Source organism: Acanthisitta chloris, unplaced genomic scaffold (genome assembly GCF_000695815.1).
Source record: "Acanthisitta chloris isolate BGI_N310 unplaced genomic scaffold, ASM69581v1 scaffold497, whole genome shotgun sequence".
NCBI classification, from domain to species: Eukaryota; Metazoa; Chordata; class Aves; order Passeriformes; family Acanthisittidae; genus Acanthisitta; species Acanthisitta chloris.
Genome location: NW_008683026.1, coordinates 12,133 through 36,072, shown reverse-complemented (window position 1 = coordinate 36,072; position 23,940 = coordinate 12,133).

The following is a 23,940-nucleotide window of genomic DNA, read 5'->3' as shown; positions in this document are numbered from 1 at the left end:
ACCCACATAACCACTGGCATTAACCTTTCTATCAAGTTAAAGGGAATATGCCAAAGGCACCATCACCACCAGAACCAGCTTGCGCCTGGTTCCTTGCTCCAACCAGTGAGGCTTCTCTCCTTGTTTCCATTTGGAGTCATGGGAATGGGTGATGAATGCAGGTTATCTCATTCCATTCTGGTTTCTACACCTCAAGGAGTTAGAGGTTCCATTTTGAGCTCTACAACATGACCAAGAATGGTGGCAAAAAAAAGCCAAGCTGGTGGCACAAGCTGGTAGGACCAAGGACAGTGGCATGTTGGGATATGGGATGTAAACCAGGTTCCAGGGTGCAGGAAACGGAAGGGCTCACGCTTGGATGTCTCCAATCACCAGAAAACAAAAGAGCATATTATCTTACAGGACCCACCTGTACTCAACTAACATTAATAGTATCCAAGTAGTAAGTGGTGATTTGCATGAGTGCAAAACAGGCTGAGAGCTGCTGCTGGTAGGAGTCTTAAAAATCATCAAAAAAGACTTGGGGGAACTGAACAGAAGTTTCACAAATTGAGCATAAATGAAGAACTGTTCTTAGGAAAATAACTGGAAACATCTGGGTCGAATAAACCTTTTTGCTTCCAAACACACACAAGTGTGTGAGCAAGGGATCAGGGAGAGAGAAACACATAGACATCGTCTTATTTCTAGGAACAACACTTCTCCTGCTTTGAAAACCTGAACAAAAAACACTCCATATTTATCCCTGCTGCTTTTAGAAGTATTTTATCAGTTCAGCATATGATTTATCACCACACAAGATTAGGCAAGTGCAGGGCTGAAGTCACAAACTACTTTTGCACACACTGTCATTTATCCAGATGAAAAGAAAACAGAAATCAGCAGGGTCAGGTCCTGCAGCTTCCCTAAAACCTGATCCCAACTCACTTCGTGCTTGAATTTGAAAATTCAGAGCTAGGAACACCTTGGATCCCATGCTGTGGACCAAAATCCTCAGGCTTGGAAACCTACTTGCCTAAAATGGAAACACATGAAATCAGATAAAGCAATGAAGTAACCCCTCAGGTCACTCTGTCAGTGCTGCAGGAGGAGCTGGAGCAGGAGAAGCTCCTGGCTACAGCCCCAAGGACTTGTGCACTACTGAAATACCAACATCAGTTTAATTTGTCCCTTCCTTCAACAACTTTCTCCTGATTTTTGACATCTTTAGGGGCTGTTTGGATCCCCTTCCCTCTTGCCTAACTAGAAGCAGTGCTAATCCTGCCCCACAGAAGAACAACCCAAATCAGACCCAAACAAAGCCCAACTGTGACCATATCCTACTCACAATTTTTGCATTGTCTGGTGGGATCCATATGAAACTCCCTGTAAACAGGAGTCCTGCAGTTGCATTCATTTAACTTATTATACTTGCAGATATGTGTTTTTTCCTTTAAGGCAAAAAAAAAAAAAAAAAAAGAGCATGTGGATTTTGAACAGTTAAAAATCTCTGCTGAGCTACCCCAGACTTCTGGTCAGGTACTCTGCTCATCAAAGCTCAAAAAAACCTTCTTCCTTTCTGTCTTCTAAATGATCTAATTGTGCTTTTGATGGTTAAATAATCATCTGCATGAGAAGAACTGTCACTGGAGCTGAAATGAGTGCCCTGATTCCTTACATACAAGCAGAGCCACTGCTGTCCCCTGTCCATCTAACACCAAAGCTGGATTTGGTGTCTTTCAGGATGGCAGAAGAGTTGCTTTGATTTTCCAAGTGAAAAAGAAAGGCTTTACCATAGCTTTGTGGCCACAGATGTTTAGAGGCTGCTAGCACTGTCAGCAAGGTCAGCCACAGCCATGAGACAGAGAAAAGACCACAGGAAACTGGTGTCACCTTTGAAGTAAAGGCTGAAAAGGTGGAAGAAAACCCTCTGTAGGGAACATTGTTGCTTTGGCCGGAGAACAGACTCAAGGAGGGAAGAGGAAGCCCCTGCTCAGGGCTTGGATGTTACCCAGGGATGCTCCTGCTCTCCCTCATCCCTGAACCCTTCCCAAAGGGATGTGCTGGAGGGGTCCGAGCTGAAAGGTCTTGTCCCTGCTCATTCCCTCCAGCCCACCTTCTCCTCCTGCACCTCCCTCAGAGGCATTAAGCTCCTGCCCTATTTATTTTCACATCAGATTAATGATAGAGAAATCCCTAATTGGAAAGTGGGATTACCTCAAGTGCTGTGCCCTGATGGGACTAAACCTCCTTCCTGCCAGTGCACAGATATCCAAGGGAATTTCAGTTCAGTCCCACCTTTCTTGCCCCTGGCTCTGGAGAATCCCCAAAAGCTGTGACTGAACCCCTGACTGGCTGCTTTTCCAGAGCCCCCCAAAGCCATCCAGCCTTCAGCAGCCCCGTGGAGATGCCTCAAAGCAAAGTGCTGTGCCCTGATGGGACTAAACCTCCTTCCTGCCAGTGCACAGATATCCAAGGGAATTTCAGTTCAGTCCCACCTTTCTTGCCCCTGGCTCTGGAGAATCCCCAAAAGCTGTGACTGAACCCCTGACTGGCTGCTTTTCCAGAGCCCCCCAAAGCCATCCAGCCTTCAGCAGCCCCGTGGAGATGCCTCAAAGCAAACAGAGTCACAGAATCAGTCAGGTTGGAAATGACCTCTGAGATAAGTCCAACCTATGACCTAACACCACCATGTCAACCAGACCACGGCACTAAGTGCCCCATCCAGTCACTCCTTAAAGACCTCCAGGGATGGTGACTCCACCACCTACCTCCCTGGGAACCCAAGGTGATGCTGCTTGGCAGGGTGGAATTATCGAGCACCTTTTTCCAGCATCCTTCTCACAGAGCCTGGGCCAGTTTGGAATGTCCATCATGGAAGAAAAATCCTATTCTGGTAAAGGGGGGAAAATACCCAGAAGAGAAAATGAGAGGGAAAGATGAAAAAAGTCCAAGAACAGCTCAACAGCAGCACAGACAGCAAAGAGGCAGAAGTCCCACGGCACAGAACAGCCTTGTGGGAGTCCCCACACACCTTGTCTGGTTGTTTTGCAACCAGGAGGTCAAGGAAGGTGAGGGATGATACCCCTAAACTCATCCATACGGGCTCTGTTCCCACCCTGAATGGCACTGGTTTCTGGCTCTGGGATTCTCCCGGGATTCTCCTGGTATTCTCCTGGTCCTCCGGCAGCAGATCTGCTAAAACCATGACTCTGCAAAAATGGGAACTTCTGAGTTTCCATGGCAACTGCAGCTCCGGAGGCCAGGGAAGCACTACCCAGTTAAACAGCAGCTAACTTCACAACTGACTTTGAAAAGAGGAAGATGCAAAGGGAAGATCCAGACAAACTGCTGGAGGCAGCGAGAATTGCAAAGAACTTGCTTCATGTTTCTTCCTCTGGCACAAATTCCAGGGTAAGGACATCTCAAGCATATCTGGGCCAAGCTGCAATCCCCAGACACCCTTTGGGAAAGGAGCTGAGAAAAGCAGAGCCCTGCCTGCCTGTGGGGCTGTTTCCAGCTGCACAGCACTGTCTCTGAAATTTAATCATAAGTTTAGAAGTGGCAACTGAAACCAAGCTCTGCTCCAAAAAGGTGCTGCTAATACAATGAATGATGCTGATGCTCTCCTGCTGCTGATGCTCTCCATCAGCTTTTCATAGGATTTGGCCTAAACCAACTCCAGGCAAAGACCAGTGGCTTCAGGATGAAGAGCTCTGGTGGTCAGAAGATGCCTCAGTTTGGGCAAGACCTGCTTTTCCCTCTGATCTCTGTTGTGCCAGTTGAACTGGCCGAAGCCTTGACTTGGTTTAAAAATAGAGCTGGGAATTCAAGGGTGTTTTGGAGCAGTTTCATGCATTTCAGTCAGCAAAACAATGTGGATAGTTCCTGTTTCTAGAAGACTTTCACATCATAGAATAGTTTGGGTTAGAAGGAAGCTTTAGAGGTCATCTGGTTCCATTCTTATGCCATGGACAGGGACACCTTCCACCAGACCAGGTTGCTCCAAGCCCCATCCAACCTGGCCTTGAACACTTCCAGGGATGGAGCAGCCACAGCTTCTCTGGGCAACCTGTGCCAGTGCCTCAGCACCCTCATTGTAAAAGACCTACATATCTGTGCAATGCTCTAAGGGGATTTCTTAGTCTGCAGGTCAAAATTATTATGTAAAATTTAAAACTTCACTTAAATGGAAAAATGAAAGACAAAGAAACTGGCAGCAAACTCACTCATTTTTCAACCTCTCTTTTTCAATTGCCTCAGTACAGAGCAGACTGCCAGGCCTCAACCCTGGCTTGTTCCCTTTGCATCAGTCACTTCCCTGCTCCAAATGAAGCACAGAAAGCTCCAGTGATGTGGGTACAAGTCAGACTCAGCCATCCCAGAACACAGGCAATCCCTTCCCCAGGCACTACAGCCACTCTGCTCCTCCCCATTTGCAGGGAGATAATCTCCACCATCCATCACTCACATTCTACAAATAGTTCTGCAATAAACACAGTGAAAAAATGCCAGGACTGTATAACCACTGTGTCACAAACTCTGCTGTTTTCATCCCATGTCTCAGGATGTAGGATATGCTGCTTCAAATTCCTAGGTCCTTCAGAAGTATCAGCCTCAGTTTCATTTAGAAGTTCCCTACTCAACCCCAACCCTCAATTCCAGGTTGGAGAGAGGCAGGAGCCATAAGCCTGACACAAAGCAGCAAGACAAGCTCATGGCACTCCCTATTTTCACACAATCTTATTATTTTTAAGCCAGTCAGAGGATTTTGAAGACTTAACCCATTATTTTAAATACTTGGACTTGGCAGTAGTCTGGTTATTCCCATTATATCTGTACGTACTGCACACCAAAGCTATAAAAGCCAAGTCAGAGTTACAAGGAGAACATATGTTTACAGAAGACACAGCCAAGTGAAGTTTCAGTTTCTATAGTTTAAGATGTGACTAATGCACTAAATATATACACACACATATATACACACACATCGAGAGACTGAGATCTTCAGAGCACTCTGGGGATGTTTTGCTCATGGGAGAGCAGCAGGATTGGATGTGTAATTCCTCCTTTGGAAAAATCACAGCTTGATTTTGTCTTTAGAAATCAAGGTGGTTGGATATCTGAGGACTTTCTTGTAACCCTCCAATTGGCATCTGTCCCTCAACTGTGCAAAGAGTGCAGGAGAAGGCAGGAGAAGGGCTTGGTGGTCCAGCAGATACCAAGGCCACAAGGATGCTCACATTTTTCAGGAAGATTTTCTTCATGGAAAGGGATGTCAGGCATTGGAACTGCCCAGGGAGGTAGTGGAGTCACCACCCCTGGAGGTGTTCAGGGAATGACCAGATGTGGCACTTAGTGCTCTGGTCTAGTTGACAAGGTGGTGATGGGTCACAGGTTGGACTCAATGATCTTGGAGGTCTTTTCCAACCCAAATGATTCTGTGATTCTTGGTCAGCCCACAAAGATGATAATGGGGCTTGTGCAAAGTTGTGGATCATCAGAGGACTAGCAGAAAAAGGTGATGGGGAGGGGAGGAGCAGGGGATGGGGTGGGCATGGAGGCCACCTTGTCCTCCTACAGCACTGCCACCACATCTGTGTGCCATGTCCTCTGACTGATGGATGACCCATCTGAAAGCTTTGGGGACCCATGAGGAGCTGCTCCAGTGCAGAAATATTGAATTAAAAGTACCAAGTGCCTGTTTTATCTGTATTTAGGTGTGTTGCCCAAATCCCAGCCAATAACAGCAATAACACTTCCCATTCTTTTGTGCCACCAGTGACAAACACAGCTTGAAAATCTGCAATATCCACCTCATCCTGTATGAAAGTAACAGAGACCAGTCCAGACTCAATGATATTTGGTAAACAGGAACTAGAAAAAAACAGAAAGAAAAAAAGAAAGAACAGAACTGGAAGAAAAATGAGTCAGAACCAAATTCCCAGGAGGCAGTGCTGGCCGGGGCTGGCATCATTTTAAGGAACATTCTTATTTTTAAAAAAGTTGATTGATTAAAGCTATTTTTAGTGCCCATACTGCACTGGATCATTCGGGTTCATTTGCTTAGGAATTGTAAAGCAAAATGAGGCTACTGCACTTCAGCAATAGAGACCATCCCACCAGCACCAAGAACACACAGATCAGAAGCAATAGCTCAGTCCAAAAGACACCAAGTTATAACGTGTCTTTGGAGATGGGGCTCCATGTGGAGAATTCTTGTTTAAGGAAGGATTAGCCTGAGTTGCAGCAATAATTTCATCCCACTGGTTTGCTCTAAAAGACCCATAACGGGAATCCAACTTGGTACCAGCCCCACCTGGATCTTGAGTTCTGCTGCTCTGCTGCAGGATGTGTCTTTCTCCCCTAAAATGGTAACAAATCCCTTTGTCTTCCACAGAGATTATCTCTCGAAGTGTTCATGGCCAGGTTGGATAGGGCTTGAATCAATCAGGACTAGTGGATGGTGTCCCTGCCCATGGCAGGGGTGTGGATCTGGATGGCCTTTAAGGTCATCCAACCTTAAAGAGCGATGGGACCAGCCACAGGTTCTCTGGGAAATCCATTCCAGTGCCTCACCACCATCACAGGAAAGAATTCCTTCCTAATGTCTAACCTAACCCTGCCATCTGTCAGTGTGAAGTCATTTCTCCTTGTCCTGTCACTCCAGGCCCTTGTCCAAAGTCCCTCTCCAGCTCTCCTGGAGCCCCTTTAGGCACTGGAAGGGGTTCTAAGGTCTCTGCTCCAGGCTGAAGGTTGCTCACGCACTCTTCGAATGCCTCTTCTTTGGTTTGGCACTCTGGGCAGCTGAAAACAGTACTTGCATTGAAGGAATCTGCTCTGAACTCTCTGAGAAGCTGGGATTAGCCCTGCCAGGGCAAAGCCATTGCTATGCCACAAAGCCACCACCATGAGTGGCCAAAGGTCCTCAAATAACCCACACTCCCTGCCAAGGCAATGACTGTCTGCAGAGATCAAAGCTCATTCACAGATCATTCCAGAGCACTAAAAGGAGGATAAATCCATCTTATTACACACCTTAAATCATTCACCTTGCTCTAGCCAATCTTTCCAAGTGGTAATGAATTTAGAAGCATTAACTCCCTGTCCCTGTCACGTGTCACTTGGCAGACAGCTCCATTCCCTGTCTGTTGTCACAGCTTTGGAAGGCTGTGAGAGACGGGCAATGCAGCTGCTGGGGATTAAACTTCAAACCCAAAGAATGATCCAGGAATAAAGGCACCTCGAGGGGTGCACATACTGCTTCCCCATGTGGTTCAGTCGATCCAACACTAATCTCCTCCTTCTTGGGGCTTTCTGAGTGTAAAACCAGGATCCATAAAACCTGATCATTTCCAGTGCTCTTCCCTGCCACAAACCAGTCCTGGCAGATCTTGTACCTCCCAAACCAGCTCAGCAGGGAAATCAAGGCAACACAACTCAGGGCTACACCCAGAGTCACAGGAAAACCTTCCCATGTCAGCACCTGGGAAAATACACCTCCACTAAACTAGTGCCTGTTAATTCCCAGAGTGTTGACAGCAAATGTATTTTGTGTGGTTAAGGAATCCTGACCTGCTCTGAGACACCTTAGGAGCAAATAAGGTTGGAGAGATTAAAGTGACATAAATGGACTGGAGCAGAATTTTCATTCCTACGGTTTGATGGAAAACACCATCTTGAATAGTTTAAGTTCTGTAGCTGGAAGTCCATGGCTAGACCATGCCAGAGTTGCTGGGGTTAGGGTGAGTTTGATTTAGTGGTGGACCTGGCACTGCTGTGGGAATGGTTGGACTTAGTGATCTTTGAGATCTTTTAGAACCACAAAATGGTTTGGGTTGAAAAGAACCCCAAAGATCATCTCATTCCAACCCCCCTGTCATTGACAGGGACACCAAGCCCTGTTCAACCTGGCCTTGAACACTTCCATGGATGGAGCAGCCACAGCTTCTCTGGGTAACCTGTGCCAGTGCCTCACCACCCTCACAGGGAGGAATGTCTTCCTAATATCTAATCAAAACCTCCTCTCTGTCAGTTTGAAGCCATTCCCACTTGTCCTGTCACTCCAGTTTTTAATGAAGAGTCCCTCTCCAGCTTCCTTGTAGGCCTCTTCAGGTCCCTCTTTTCCAGCTTTAAGATTCCATGATTCTATGACTGCTCTGAAGCCCCTGAGCACTGAGCTCAGGCCATTCAGGAAAGCTTCTGTTCCTGCCACTTCCATGTATCTTGATCAAACCCCTCAATAATTCCAAGGTGCTCTTCCTGATTGACAGCACACAGAGATCTCAGGGTCAAAGATCAACCCCTACCACTTCATCTAAAATAAATCCAAACAAATTCCTAAACACATACAACCTGTTCAGCCACCGAATCCACTAAATCCACCCAAACAAGAGCATTTCACGCTCACTAAATTCCCAACCTTCATTTACCCAGCTAGGAGACAGGGACAGAGATGGTGTTTTGCCTAGTCCCCTCTGCCTGCCAGACTCACTTGATTAAAACAGATATAAGCACCTATCTAAGCAATGACAGGCGAGGGTGAGCAATCAGAGCAGGTAATTGCCTGAGAGAGACGTGCGTGGGTGAGATGCCAAATCCTCGGGAAACAGGGCATGGAGGGCATAGAGCTGCAGCCACAGCCTCGGGGGCGGCTCAGTGCCATGGCAACTCGGGGCTGGATGCAGCTTGGCTTCCCAAGATGCTGCTGCCGGGGTGAACCCTCAGGCAGAAGGCTGAGCCCCAAATATCTCCTGTGCCAGCTTTGCTGGGTGGTGGGGGGTGCAGGGAGAGATGGGGATGATGTGGGTCTGGTTCTACCCTCACTATGTTCAGTTCACGCATCATGGAGTGAAGAAGCAGCACTTCAGGGGTTTATTTCGCTTTGTGGATTTGCTTCTCACATTTACATCGGTTTCCTGGTGAGTTAGATGGGCTGAGGAGGGGGAACAACCTTGCCCATGCCTCTTGAGCTGAGGAGCAGGAGCTGTCACCCACAGGGGACAAACACTGCAGCATCCCCTTCTGAGGAAGGTCAGTGCAAAGATGAAGCTGCTCCAGGGCTGCAATTCCCCTGAAAATACGTCACCTTTGAATCCCATTTGCCTTTTCCCTGGCAAAATGTACACTATTCCCAGTCTGCCCTGAGCTACACTGCTCCACCAGCTCTCAGCCTCCAAACCACAGCTCTTGGGAAACCAAACTCAGCTGGAACCCTGAAAATACAGAGAACAGGATGACTTTGGCTTCTCTGCCTTGTCTAGCCACTCAGGAATAAAACACTTTATAAGCAAAAGCAAGCAAAGAAATTAAACTTTGCAGAAGTATCATGTGGTAGGTAAGAAAAATCCCCTTTTATAGATAGGAAATATCAAGCAGAGGAAGATTCCTGATTCCCATAGGACCACAGAATGGTTTGGGTTGGAATGGACATTAAAGATCATCCAGTTCCACCCCTTAACCATGGGCAAGGACACCTTCCACAAGGGCAGGTTGCTCCAAGCCCCATCCAGCCTGGCCTTGAACTGTGTTTTCCTTCCCTACCTTAGATGCTTCACACCATTAGTGTCCCATCACAGCTTTCAGGGTTGGTGTCTGCTCAAGGGACAGCATCAGAGCAGCTTGGGGGAGTTCCAAAAGTTTGAAATATTCCATTTATTCCCAGCATTGATCCCTGTTTAATGAGCCAAACTACACCCAGAGAGGCAGATTTCCATCAGCCTGATCTAATCTCCCTCCACATGGGTGTTTCATGTTAAAATTGGGTCCCTCACATCCAAAAATTGTTGTATTTTAAATTTAACATGTCCCATAGACTTTACCCAGGATCCAGTCCCCCAGTGGGATCTGGCCATGGCTGTTCAGCTGCTTTTGGATAAAGTCAAAACACTCTTAACACTCTTTGCATAGAGGGAGAAATAATAATAATAAATAATAACAACAACCTGCAATGATAATAAAAATAATGACAGCAGTGATAATTATTATAATAATAAATTATGATTATTATGATTATGATGATAATGATGACGATGGTCATGTTAATAATGGCAAAGCAAATGGTCTATGGGATAGGATGAGCAAAGGCCAAGTGTGACATAAGGGAGGAACCATGACCCAGCCCAGGGATGGAGGCAAGTCCTGCTGCCCACAACCAGGACAGAACAGGATGAGTCACCAAGCAAACACCAGGAATGAGCAACAAATGGCTCCAGCACAGCAGAATAAACCTGGGCCTCTGCTCATACACAGAGGAAATCAATTCTGCCAACATCAGGGCAGGAGGATGAGATAGAACCAGAGGCAGGGATTGTGGCTGTGCTGGCTCCCTGTTTCCAGCCAGGATCACCACCCTGCAGGTTCCTGACCAGCTCTCATGGCCTGACCATGGGTTTGCCAGCAATTTGGTAAATCCAAATTATGAAAGGCTGGTTGTTTTTCATTTAAAACATATCAGCATCGATATCAGCAGCTGCCCCTCTTGCCTCACACAGTTAATGCTGTGTCACAGACTTGGCTGCTGTTATCGATATCAATATGCTGCTGGTGGCCATGTAAATGTCACTGGGTAGCAATAATGTCAAGGCTGTGGTCCCCAGGGTCAATAAACAGCAATACCAAATGTCATCCAGCTGGAAAGCATTGAGTAGTTGGGAAATGCTAATACAAAGGTAAAAATCAGGGATGCTCACAGGGCGTGAAGTGTGTTTAGAGGAAAAACTAATTCTCCACAGTCCAGAGCTCCGAGAGATTCTGGATTTGGTCCCATCACTGCTATGACTCTTTTGCTTTGCTGCCACCATGTGCAGGGGCTGTCTGGGGGACAGCTGGTATCTACACATGTAGATGTGGCACTTAGGGACATGATTAGTGGTGGCCTTGGCAGTGCTGGGGGAGTGGTTCAACTCAATGATCTCAGAGGGCTTTTCCAACCTAAATGATCCCACAATTCCCTTTGCCTTTGCACTTGACCTGGGCAAAAACTCCCTCCCTGACCAGCACCTGCTGCTCCTGTGCTCCCCATAGATGGCTTTCACCTGCTCCCAAGGAAGACACAATGCACCGGCACTCACTGCCTGCTCAGCCAGCCCGGGGGGGGGACACTCAAGGGACATCTCATGTCAAACACACAGGTCCTGGATGGATTTATGCCATGGCATTTCTAATGATCTTTCCTGGGATTCCTCAGGAAGCAGAGGGAGAAAACATTTTGCAGCTGTAATTGTGTGAAAAGGACAGGCAGGCACTGCCTGGCACCAGGCAGTGAAGGGGCAGAGGAAAGGGTGACCCATGGCAGGAGCTGGCAGCTGGTGGCATCTCCAGCTCAGGGCTGGAGGGTGATTTCCAAACAGCAAAACGTTTCTGACTTACTGTCCCTAACATCTGCTCCTGCCATGTGCTGCTCTGGAGAAAATGAATCGGTCCAAGAGCTGCATAAGAAATGCCCTTTTAACCTCGGGGATGACGTTCAGATGTTTCACTGCAGCTCCTGACTCGTGCCTGAGCTCAGTGAGCACAGTTAGCTCTGCTTGGCTGGGCCCTGCCAGTGCCCCCAGCCTGGGGGAAGCTTTCAGCCTCTACCCAACGCCTCAGCACACCCAAAGGGAAGGTGCAACCTAATTTGGAGCGAGTAAAGAGCACAGCTCTGTGTCCACAGTGGTTCAGCCAACCTCACAGCACTGGATTCCCTGGGTTTTCCTTGGCTCTGGGATGTGAACAGTCTCGACACAGCAGCAGCTCTGCCAGGCAGATCCCTGTCATGTTCCCAGAGCCACAGCTGAGCCCTTAGGTGCTGAGCTCCCAGAGGATCTATGGGAATGAGCCTGCACAGGGCTAACCAATGTAACAAGGAGCAAAAATAAAGGACAATAATAATCACAAAAGCAGATGGGATTTTCGTACCTTCCAACTTTCTATTCCCTGCCTGCACATCCTCAGTACCCAAGAGACACATCTGATTGTTAGGGATATCCTCTGCAGGGCCAGGAGTGGGTCCCTTCCAACTCAGGAGATTCCATGATTCCATGAACACTGAATTTTAGGAATTTTCCAACTTCAGTGATTCTATAATTCTACAAACCTGGAATCCCCCATGGTCTGCCCTAAGACAACCTCCACACTTGCTCTTCTCAGCCAGGACAGCTCCTTATTTTAATTCAGCTGTGGAAAACTTCAGTCCTATTCCCAAAGAGCCAAGTGCTTTGCAGCTGGAGTCTCGTGATGGATTTGCATAAGCAGCAACATCCATCACTGACAGATAACACTCACCTATCCCAGTCCTGCATTTTGATGGATTGACCTGCTCTGAGCATTACTGGGAGAGAAAGAGGGTTTTTTCCCTGACTGTAATATTGAAAAAAAAAAGGGAAAATAAAATCAAATCCCCAATCAAACACTTCATGCTACACTTGGATCCATGGCACATTCTTCTGATGAATAGAGGCAATTATTTTTCAGAACCATTTAAGCAGCTTTGATTCCAGGGGCAGCTTAGACTGACATTGAAATGAGCTCAAATTTTAACCAAGCTGCATTATCAGCAAGTGATTTTCGACTTACTGTTTCAAATAACTCCATGTCCCACATTTGCAGTGGAATAACTCCCCAAATTACAATGAACTCAGGTGAAAAAGGACCTCAGTGTCAGTGATCACTTCATCCCAGGAGGTTCTCTGGGCTTAGGCAGGTGATGGGGATGCCATGCAGGGTCCCTGTGCCACTGGGGACATTTCAGTGACAGAGGAGATACATGGCAACATCCCAGTGCAGGATGCTGCAGGTCATGGCAGTGTCACAGTGTGTTTTAAGGGATTTTGGGTTTAACCTTCCTCTCCCAACATTCGCACAGAATCATTAAGGTTGGAGAAGACTGCTGAGATCATTGAGTCCAGCCTACAACCTAACACCTCCATGCTGACTAGACCATGGCACTATGTGCCACATCCAGACCTGCAGGTTTGGACACCTGGACAAACAATTCCTACTGACTCCCAGGTCTTTATCGCTTCCCTTGGGCTGTCACAGGGACACACATGGTTCCAGATGGCTGAATCCACCCGAGAGCTGGAACATATCATCTGCTCTCCCTGTGCTTCAGCAGTTACAATCCCAATATAAATCCATCCCCTCACATCCACGAAGTTGTTCTCCATGGCTTTTCTATCCTGGGAATTACCAGCCTGACTGCTGTGGTAGCTGAGTCTCATGATCTTTAATGGCTTCTCTGCATGAGTAATGCAGTTACATGCATCTCACCCCGAATGCTCTTTCATCCTCTCTAGGTGCTTTTCCTCCTTGGCACAACTCTCCAGTTTTATTCCCTTTTATCTGAGCTGTAGCCTGTGCTGGGATGACAAATGCAGCCCTTAATGCCAAAGGAAATGAGGCACAGTTGGGATGCAGCACAGCTGAGATAACAACCGATCCCAGATGTGCCTAACCCAAAAAATGGGAAAATGGCCCTGAATCTCCTCCCAGGAGACCACAGGCTGTCTCATGGGGACTGGTTGCAGAAACTGGAGGACAAAGCCACACCTGGCAGGTGGCAGTGGCAATTGCAGGTCCCTGTATTCCAGCACAACTTGTTGGAGCTGAACATGGAGTTCCAGCAGGTTCCAAATGGATGAACAGTATATTAATATAGTGAAACTGAGAACTGTGATTTATAAAACAAACTTATTGAAGTTATGGGATATAGAGCATCCAACCTCCAGATCCAGATCCTCCAGTCCTGGTACCTCCAGCTATGCAGCACTCATGGATCACACTTGGATTTAGTAACTATGTCAACATGAGAAGTGCATCGACTCCCCCCACTCCTCAGCTCACTGGTCATCCCCCAGTTCAAGGGGAGATACCCTCTTCAGTGCCTCTCTCCTGACCAGCTATCACAGAGGGGCTGGGAGAGGTGGGTAGGAAGAAATCCAGTTATTCTGGTCTGTGGTGATCTATACACTGCATGAGCTGTGACAAAACCAACACACTAGTGCCTGGTTTTTATTCTATCTCTGAAGATCGTTCTCCATGAGACCCACTGGAGGGCCCCAGGGCTGCCTCCAGCTGGGGTCAGACCTATTCCATACTTACTCCCACTTGGATCACACTATTTCTTTGACTGATGGAAAAAGTGGGAGCCAGAGAAGATGTTTTCCCCAGCCACAGTGGTTGGGTTGGCAATATCAACTCCTCTTTCCTCGCAGAAAGAGTCCAACCATGTGAGTGAATCTATAGGTCAGAAGGTGATTTCCAGGCATCTTTGAAAATATTTTATCTGTCCCAAAGATGAGCAGACTAAAAGCAAAAGAGGCCCTGAACTCTGTCTTTGCTGGGGGTGGAGACTGACAATGGGTTGTGCTAGAAAATTGCTGAAAATGGTGAACTGTGCTCAACTGCAAAAGCCTCAAAGCCAAATCCTGGGAGTCTCAACAGTCTCCTTGTGCACAGCCCTCCTGCTGCTCACTCTCACCCACCCAGGGACTGAAATCCCATCACAGAGCCAGGATGAGGGGATGCCCAGTAGCTCTGGGATAAGGATGCAGCAGTGGGAAGAGGCAAAGGTCCTTGCAAGTGACTTTTGCAGTGATCTGTAAGCAGTTGTGACCCTAACAGCTGTCCTAGCCAGCACAGCCAGGCTCTGGCAAGACAGGAAAAGCCCCCAACAGCCTGAATTTTTGTCTCTGCTTGCCTCTGCTCTCTCTTGCTTCTGCCTCCAACTGGAATATTACCAAAATGAACAGAGTATCTCAAGATGCAGCTGACAGAAAAAAAAAGAGCACTGGCCATGCCTTTGGAGCTGAGGAACAGGAGCCAATTCTCAGCAGATTTTTAGGCCACACAAGGTTCAGACATGCAGTCTCTAACCCAGACCTCCAGGAAAGCAGCTCCACAAATGCCCAGCTGAAAGCAGTGAGCAAAGAGGGATGGTCACATCTCTCTCTCCCCACGGCTGCACATCCCACTGAGGACCTAATCCTTCCCTCCCACTGGCGTAGTCCAGCTGCTCCCAGGGGCTGAGGAGCCTGCAGTAAGGATGCTGCTGGAGATGAGATTTGCTTCCCAGCTTTGCTCAGCCTTGCACCACAATCCCCAAACATCTGTGCTGGTGGAAAGCCCATCAGACAGACACAGGCAGCATTGCAGGCAAGGAGTTTGGGCAGTGCATAAATCATCCAAGTCCCCAACAAGGTTCTTCTTTCTGCATTTCTTTTTCATTTCAAACCTATCATCCCAGCCAGATCCTCCCCAGTAAGCACCATCAAACACTGGGAGGAGGTGGCACAGCTGCTCCCGGCACTGCTCCATGACCCGGCAGGGAATGGCCCCATCCATCTCCTGCTCAAGGCTGACAAGTGAAATTGCTTCATGTCCTCCCCAAAATGCATGGAATGAAACTGTGATCTATTTTAACACCTATTCAAAGGGACAGTGTCAAGTAGCTGAGATCCAAACTGAGCGATTTCATAAACAAACCAAACAAACAAAAGACTTACAAAGCTTGATATTAATAGAAAAGCTATTGGGCCGTTTTTCCCCCCTTTCTTTCACACAGCAAGAAAAGAAAAGCTTAAAAATTTCCCCTGCACTGTTTGCAACCCAAACAAACAACATTACTGCAACACATGAGGAATGAGCCCAACAAGGAGTGGAAGCTGAAGAGAAGGCACAGAGGGCAGTGTTAGGAGACGTGACAAAGAGCTCCCTTTCACCTGCCACAGCACCATTTCTCCAGTGCTGTACAGGCAAGGGAGATGCTTGGAGAAGTCTTGTCTAGCCAGGTCCTGTGCTGGGAATTAAAAAGGACTTCAATTTGCACTTTAAATGAGTTAATGCTCCTGAAGTGCTCTTGTGTAGGAGCAGAGTCGGAGCCAATGGCACAAAATGCTAATTCAGCTCTGCAATCAATGGGGCCTTTCTGAGAAGTGCCTGGATAATTAGGGAGAAACAGAGAAGAGGTTTTGAAAGAGGCAAACAGCTGAAATTCATTACCTCCCTTTAGTATCTGGAGTAAATTGGTCACATGGACAAAAGCAGGAGGCTTCTGAGAGCTGCCCATGGGCAAGTCCAGGTACTGCTGGTAGCCACCATGCAATGGGGATGGGCATGATTCCATGTTGGATTTCACTGGAATGAAGAAGACTGACAGGACCAGAGGATGCAGCTACAACCAGTGGCTCATCAGATGTAGGAATGACCCAAGTTGGGCAATGGTCACATCCCCAGCACTGACCCATGGAGCCTTCATGGAAGGATGAGCCTTCCCTTCTCTTCCCTGTAGGGAACAGCAGAGTTGCAGCTCACCAACTGTCCCCTGATTCATAAGGTCTCCAAGAGGATATTTAGTTAGCAATGTCTTGCTTATAGAAGAAAAAAGAGAAGTTAAAGCTATTCAGAAAGATTACAGCAAACTATGGTCTTTCCTTGAGAGAGAATTCCTCATCCGGTTTTCCCATCTAATATCCCACTTTGGCATTAACAAGGTTCCTCCTCAGCACCACTCACAACTTTCAAAAGAGCAAAAATCATGAGGAAAAATGCTTACAGTCCTGGGATGTCCATGGGTGTTAGCAAAGGTCCTGACCCCAAGCAGGACTGCAGCAGGCCAAAGGAGAACAAATATTCACCTGAATGCTGAGATGAGCTTAAAGAGGTTTGGTTTTTTTGCTGCTTTTGACTGGGACTAAATGGTTATAAAATTCAGTTTGCACTGAAGAGCAACAGGTACCAGCCAAGGCTGCTGAGAGCTGGGTGAATCAGGTTTGAAATTTTCATAGAAATCCTCTGAATTTGATCCATCTTCCTGTGTGTTTGCCTCCTGAGGGTGCTGCAGGGAACAGACATTTTGCTTCGAGCACTGATGGTTGTTTTAACATTGAGCTGCACCAGTGATCAGTGGCATTTGGGGTTCAGTCCTTGGCCAAGCACATCTGTAAACCCAACCAGCTCTGGCCCCAATCCAGCAAAGCACTTAAACTGGTCTTCTCCTCTGGATTTCACCAGGCTTAGGGCAGGCAGAGCTGTAAATGGAAGGTGAGGATGAAGCACCAGGAGGGAAGGATGCTGTGATACCTGACTGTGGGGTCAGAAGTGAGTGATAGGGCAGGAGAGGAACTCCCAGGAGATCACTATGGTATTAGTCACACACATTCCAGCAGCAAGGCAGGAGCAAGGATGCATATAATGACAGGAGTTAGTGGCACACAGATGATGAACCTCAATTTCTCAAGTTCTGTCAGTGCAGCTTCCATTATCTCAGTTTTTCCCTTCTAAAAAGTACCACTGTGGGTTGATTTCCAAGAGTGATGAACTCAAGGCTTTCACCTTTCATTGGCCAACTCTGGGGCAACCAGAAGTTGGCATCTTGCATGATGGTAGCGCTAGGGGAAGAACAACCCACAGCTGGTGTTTCTCCCATTCAATAACAGAATAAAGGTAAAACATGGTTTCAAATTAAAGCATCACAGGACACACACAGCTGCAGGCAAGTTTCCAGGCTGAGCACAGAAGCTGGAAAGCAATAAACAAACTCAATGCAGCAATTCCCACCTCAGGCTGAACTCTTCTGGAGGATGTATATGACAACCTCCTTTTCTTAGATATAAAACCAAAGAGAAGACAGGTATAAATTCATTTGCAAGCACAGACAAGCTGGGAAAAATCAGAAAAGACATTTGCATGAAGCAGCCTGGGCAATCCTTTTGAAAGGCTTCGTGCTGCTCCTCTGGGAGAACTCGTCTCATGGATTTAGTTCCAATGTACTCGATGTTCAAGTGATTAAATGTGCATAATAAATCCAGGGAAATACCTAAACCCATTTGTCTAGGTTAATTCTGGGCACTTTCAACATTTGGTGTGACTGAAGGGGTCAAGGATTTGGAGTGTGTGGCAGAGAGGCAGCACCCCAGTTGTCCCTTTAGGAGTTCATGTCTGACCTCTAGCTCCAACGTCCCCAAAAGCTTTCCTTGGCCTCGATTCTCCCAAACAAGGATATTTGGAGGAGCAGACACTGGCACACTTCAGGCTCCTCCTAAGTTTTCTTTGTGTGTCTACTCTGGGGATTTTCTGGAAGCTCCAGCCATCAGCACATCCAGCCTGGTTAAGACACCAAACTGCAGTGCTCTTCATCTGATGAAAACCCTCAAGACCTGGTGGTACCAGAGCTCATTTAGCTTAGTTAATTGCAGCCCTAATGAACACAGACTTTGCCCCACTGCGGTTTTGACATGATTGCTTTCTCTACCTGTTCTCATCAAGACACTCCAGACAGGATATTCCAGACCGGTCTGTGTTGTACCCAAGGCACTTCTCTGGAGACAGGTGTGATGCCACAAGGCAATCTCCTCTCTCTCCCACTAGTCTGTGGCAGTCAACCGTTGAAGCAAACCTGTCCCCCAGAAGACTTGTGTCCTTCTCCATGACTGAACAAGGTGAGGATGGCAACAACCTTCTCCTCTGATTTTAACATCAGGACCAGAGGTTTCCATGTTTCACGGTGTAAATATCAGTTTGGGGAGCAGGACCCCAACATCCCCTGTGCATCTCTGCCTCTCAGTGGCTCCAATCCATAGCCCAGTTGTGTCCAGAGAGAAACTTAGAATGGTTTAGCTTGGAAGGAACCTTAAAGACTATCTAGTTCCAATCCCCTGCCATGGGCAGGGACACCTCCCAGATTGCTCCAAGCTCTGCCCAACCTGGCCTTGCATGAGTTCAAAGTGGCCCATGCCCCTACAGCTTCCTAACACAAAACAGGTCATCATGGCTGATAAGCTGATGCTCTTGTAGGGGAAGAGCATCAGCATTTCTGATGTATTCATTTTTCACCATGAATACATTAGAAAGTTTCCAAACTGCAATCAAAACCAAACCATAAAATAACAGTGTCACCTCAACAAGAAAAACATAATTAGACAAAAAAAATCCTCATATCTGGCTGGAAGCAGCAGCAACTCCTCAACAGTTCATAGGAACTTGCCACTGCTTCTTCTAGCCGTGAGTTAGATCCCAAAATCCACTTTTCTCCACTCAAGGTGTTGCAGTAACACCAGACTCAGCATGACTGACTCGCTGTAGCCCTTGGTCTCCACTGTGACCTGATGATTCTCAACTGATCCTTCTCCCCAGGCTGCTTTGGTGCTGAAAGGTGTAATTTTTTGTACTGTTCCTCTCCAACTGTGTTGGACAATTGTCACTTTGCTGTGGTGACAGTGCAACACCCCTGGCCCTGTCCAAGGGCCAAACGACTTCCCCAGCAAGGAAAATATTTTGCCATCTCCAGATTCTGCCTTGAGCAAAAATAATTCTCAATTCCCCTCTCAATTAGTTGAATGTCATGAAGGGCTGAAATGTGAATCTCATTGTGCCTTTCTTGCCTCAAATTATTTCTGGGAAGCAGCTCAGTCCCTGCCAGTCCCCTGGTGGCACAGGGCATCACAGCCTGGATAAGGGTAATGGGCAGCACGTCCTGTGGGGTCTGCAAGGGTAAGGGGAAATGGGTTTTGGGGGGAAAAAGAGACAGAAAGAGATAGAAAAGGCAGAGGAAGGGCAAACTCTGGTCCGTGGTGTGAGAGCAAGGGTGCAGAGTAAGGCTGACAATTCAGAGGATGCTCCTGCACTAAGGCACATAGAGAAATACATTGAGCTTTAATCCATGAAGAAAAATAGAACAATTGCTTGTGGCCTAGAATTCATTAATCACAACAGATCTAAATTTGGGAATTAGCTTTTGTTTCCCAACAAACCCTTGGAAAATATTTAACCAAAGGATTGATGAGGAAAGTATCTAATGCCCATTGTGGAGAGTCACACTGACCCTGTGGCACACAGCTCTGTGGTGGCTGTGTCTGCCTTGGTGGCTCTAAGCCACGTGGAGGAGGTGACACCCACGCTGGCTCCCAGGGAGCCCGACAGCAGCACTTGCTCTTCTTCTCCCTGCCTGTCGTCTCCTTTTTCCTCTCTGGGTGATGAATAATGAGAACAGAAATGAGAAAGAAAGCAGTGTGACAGTCAATTACTGCCTTGTGATTAACCACCCAAGAGCAGCCCCTGTTCAAAACACCACTTGATGCTCCTTTCAAGTGAAACTATTCTTCCAGAGCCCACGATGGACATGGAAACAAGAAAATAAAGTAGCTGCTGATTTATTTGCTTGTTTTCTTATATAATCACAGCTTCCTAAATGTTAATGACTCCTCAGCACACAACTGCCAGCAGGATTTGCATACAGGCCTTGGGTCTGCTAGCATGGATTTTCTGTATGTGAAAAAGACTGAAAAAATAAAGAGAATTGTATTCAAGTTAAGGCTATTTGAGAGGGGTTTTCACATGAATCACAGAATGGGTCAGGTTGGAAGGGACCACATGGCACAGGATTGTGCCCACATGGCTCTGGAATATCTCCAGTAAGGGAGAATACACACCCTCTCAGGGCAATCTGTTCCAGTGTGCAGTCACTGCGCAGGAAAGAAGTTCTTCCTCATGTTCAGATGGAACTTCCTGGACATCAGTTTCTGCCCATTGCCTCTTGTTTTATTGGTTTGCACCACTGAGATGTCAGGAGAGGGGATGACACTTTGGGATGAACACAAAAAGAGGCTGTAGTGGCACTTGGTCCTGGTGATGATTGTGGTTTGTTGTAATGTGACTTTATTGTATATTTGGAGAAATTTGCCCAGAGAAGCTGTGGCTGCCGCATCCCTGGAAGTGTCCAAGACCAGGTTGGATGGGGCTTGGAGCAACCTGGGCTAGTGGAAGGTGTCCCTGCCCATGGGCTGAAATTAGATGAGCTTTAAGGTCCCTACCAATCCAAACCATTCTGGAATTCTATGATTTTTTTTCTGCCTGGAAAACTGTGTCTCCAAAGAAGTTAGGGACTACTCGAAGGTTCACACCATTGCACCATGAGATGAGCAAGAAATTATTTCTCTTTATCATCCCTCACGTGGGTCTCACACAGCTCAGGAGACTCCAGCCTGTGTGTCACTTCCCACAAAATACTCTCAATGAAGGACACATTTAGAAACGCTTTATGATCATGTATTAAACGATTATTAGCAGCCATGACTGCACATTCTTTATGAGCTTATTGTAAATCATCCTGCAATAAAATACATCAAAAATAAACTCTCCAACGCTGATGCTTTAATAAGCTGCAATAAAAACACATATCAGAGCTTGTAATGCTGCTTGAGCTTAACTATGAGCAGCTTTAAGGAGCTCATTTATGTCTGATCGACACCTTCAGCCTGCAAACACCACAGGGAGCAAGAGTGATGCTCCTGCTCGTGGGTGCTCTACCCCACAGGACCTCAGGATGTGCAGGAGCAGGAAAACCCCACAGATGTTAAAACCTGGGTAAAATGGGAAACCTGTGGCATCCCAGGGGCTGAGAAAGGAGAGGCTGTGCAGGAAGGGACAAGCACCGGGGTGAGTCATTGGCTGCACAAGAAACTAGTTTCCAGGCATGTTTCACCAGGTGAAACTCAAACGTTTCTGGGTTTTTTTTCTGCATAGGGAGCCTGGCACATCCATGGCTTGAACAGTGGGAAATTACAGTGATAAGCAGAGGGAAGGAGTCAGGCACTATCCCTGCATCCTGATGGATCTGCAGCCCACCAAGGCAGGGCTGAGCCTTCTGTGTGTAGCCAGAGCAAACAGGCTCTTACATCACCTTAAAACCAACACATGAGCAGACACTAGTTCTCCTCTTGCACACACTGGTCACAGACAGCCCTAGGCTTTCCAAGCATTTTAGTCCCTCAAACAGAGGATTTGGGGCCAGAGTGAGGGGAAGGTGAGGCAGAGCTCAGGCCACAATCATCCAGGGAAGCCTCAGCACTGGTGTAAGTTTTGACTCTGTTATCTGGAGAATTGCAGATCTTCCCTTGGCAGGGGTGAAAGAGGAGCAAGCCAGATCTCCAGCTCTTCCGTAACCCTGGTTGTTATGTGTTTTTAGTACAAGCTCCTCTGAAAACAAACAAGCAATTTGTAAGAGCAGAGGAACTGGCTCAGACGTTGAGAACTGCCTTCAATGTGACATAGGAAAGAGAAATATCTGCAGACTGTAGCAACTGGCTCCAAGTGGGAGATGGAGTTCAGCAACAGAAAGGAAACCACAGGGCAGGTGGCTCATGAGAGTCCCTTCCATGCCTAAAACTACTTTCCCTCCATCATTTCCCTGAAGAGGGAATTTTGCCTTGGACCATGTCTGAGCTTGGGGGCCAAATTGCATTTGGATGGTGTCTTTTGTTCCCAAGTGAAAAGGACTGAAGCAGCCCCTGTAACTCAACCCTGATGGAGATCACAGCCCCATGTCTGGAGGGCCCAACCACTTCTGCTGCTGTTTGCTTTTCCTTGCAGGAAGGGTTTCTACACAGGGAAATCAATCCAGGGAAGGAAAAGGCATTAAATGATGCAAACAGCTTTCACAGCTGAGCAGAGCAGCTCTTGGTCTATCATTTGCTGTTCAGAAATAACAAAGCCAGCCCTCTGTGTGCCTGGAGACCCCAACGTCGAGAGAGACTGCCCAGAGCGACCAAGCAGGACTTATTGGCATGGAAAGGTCATAAAAAAGCCACATGTTAACAGCAAAATCATTCCCCAGCGATCGTTCAGAGCCCGAAACACGACCTGCACAGCACTGAAGCATCATATGGTCCTTCTGGGACTTCAAAAATGCCCTGTCAAGTATTAGAACATAAAATTGGTCAGTTTCATCAGGGAACTGAAAGTCAAGGGTTATTCCCTTGGAAATAGGCCTCCCCAAGATGACTGTTCCAGCAAACAGGACAGCAGCAAAGAGCTGGGCCAGGGCTTCAACGGCACACGGGGTGGCACTGCCGTAACACCCAGCATCAGAGAGCTCTTGGATTCAGCAGTGGTGCTGCCTCCCCCAATTAGTGCTCTGGTAATTGGTTAGGAAAGTATCCAGGCTGATCTGATACTTGGATGGCCTGAAATAAGAGGATGCAGTAAAAGAAATTTCCTGCCAAAGCTTCTCTGCAGTCAGGAATTGTGCCAAGGCTCCTCGGGTAGGAGGCTCCTGGCTTTCAGCACGTGCTGGAAATGTCCGTGTCTCTTGCCTGGGTGACCAGAGAGGCTGAGGGGTGGCTGTGGGGATTGGTCCCCATTTACCCAGACAAAAAAAAAGCTGCTATTGCACCTTACATCCAACTTTATATATTGAATTAAATATAAGGAAAAAGTTATTTAAAATGAGGGTGCTGAGGCACTGGCACAGGTTGCCCAGAGAAGCTGTGGCTGCCCCATCCCTGGAAGTGTTCCAGGCCAGGTTGGATGGGGCTTGGAATAACCTGAGCTAGCGGAAGGGGTCCCTGCCCATGGCAGGGGGGGGAACTGGATGACCTTTAAAAGTCCCTTCCAACCCAAACTATTCTATGATTCTATGACACCTGAAGGTATCAGAAGACCCTGATAACAAATCAAACAAAAACCTGGACTCAGAAATCTGATCTGCACTTAATTTTCTCTATTTATTAAATCTGATTGAGGTTAAGTCATGACCCAAGTGAAGAGCAAAGGTCTGCAGAGAAGGACCTCCTCAGGCCCCTGACTCCAGCCCAGCTGTGTAGGCTCACAGATGGATGACTTTGACAAACATTCCCACTTGGGGTTTACTTCCAAACACACAAACTGACCCCACTGACTGAGAGCCACATTTGCTCCACGTGATGCCAACGTGCTGGCATTAGCGTGGCAAAAAGATTTACAACTTTATGAAGCACAAGAGGCTGGAAAAGGATCCCTGGGGAAGGCTGAGTGAGGAGCATTCGTCTCACCTCCGTTCACGGCACAGCCCATCAATCCTGCAGAGCAGCACACGCACAACTGCCTCCAAATCTCTATTAACCCACACTAATGTGGCAGCCCTGGCCAGTCCCGGCCTGCAGTTCCATCAAAGTGTCAGAATATGAATGGAATTAGGATTTGATGGAATTGCATTTACAGCAG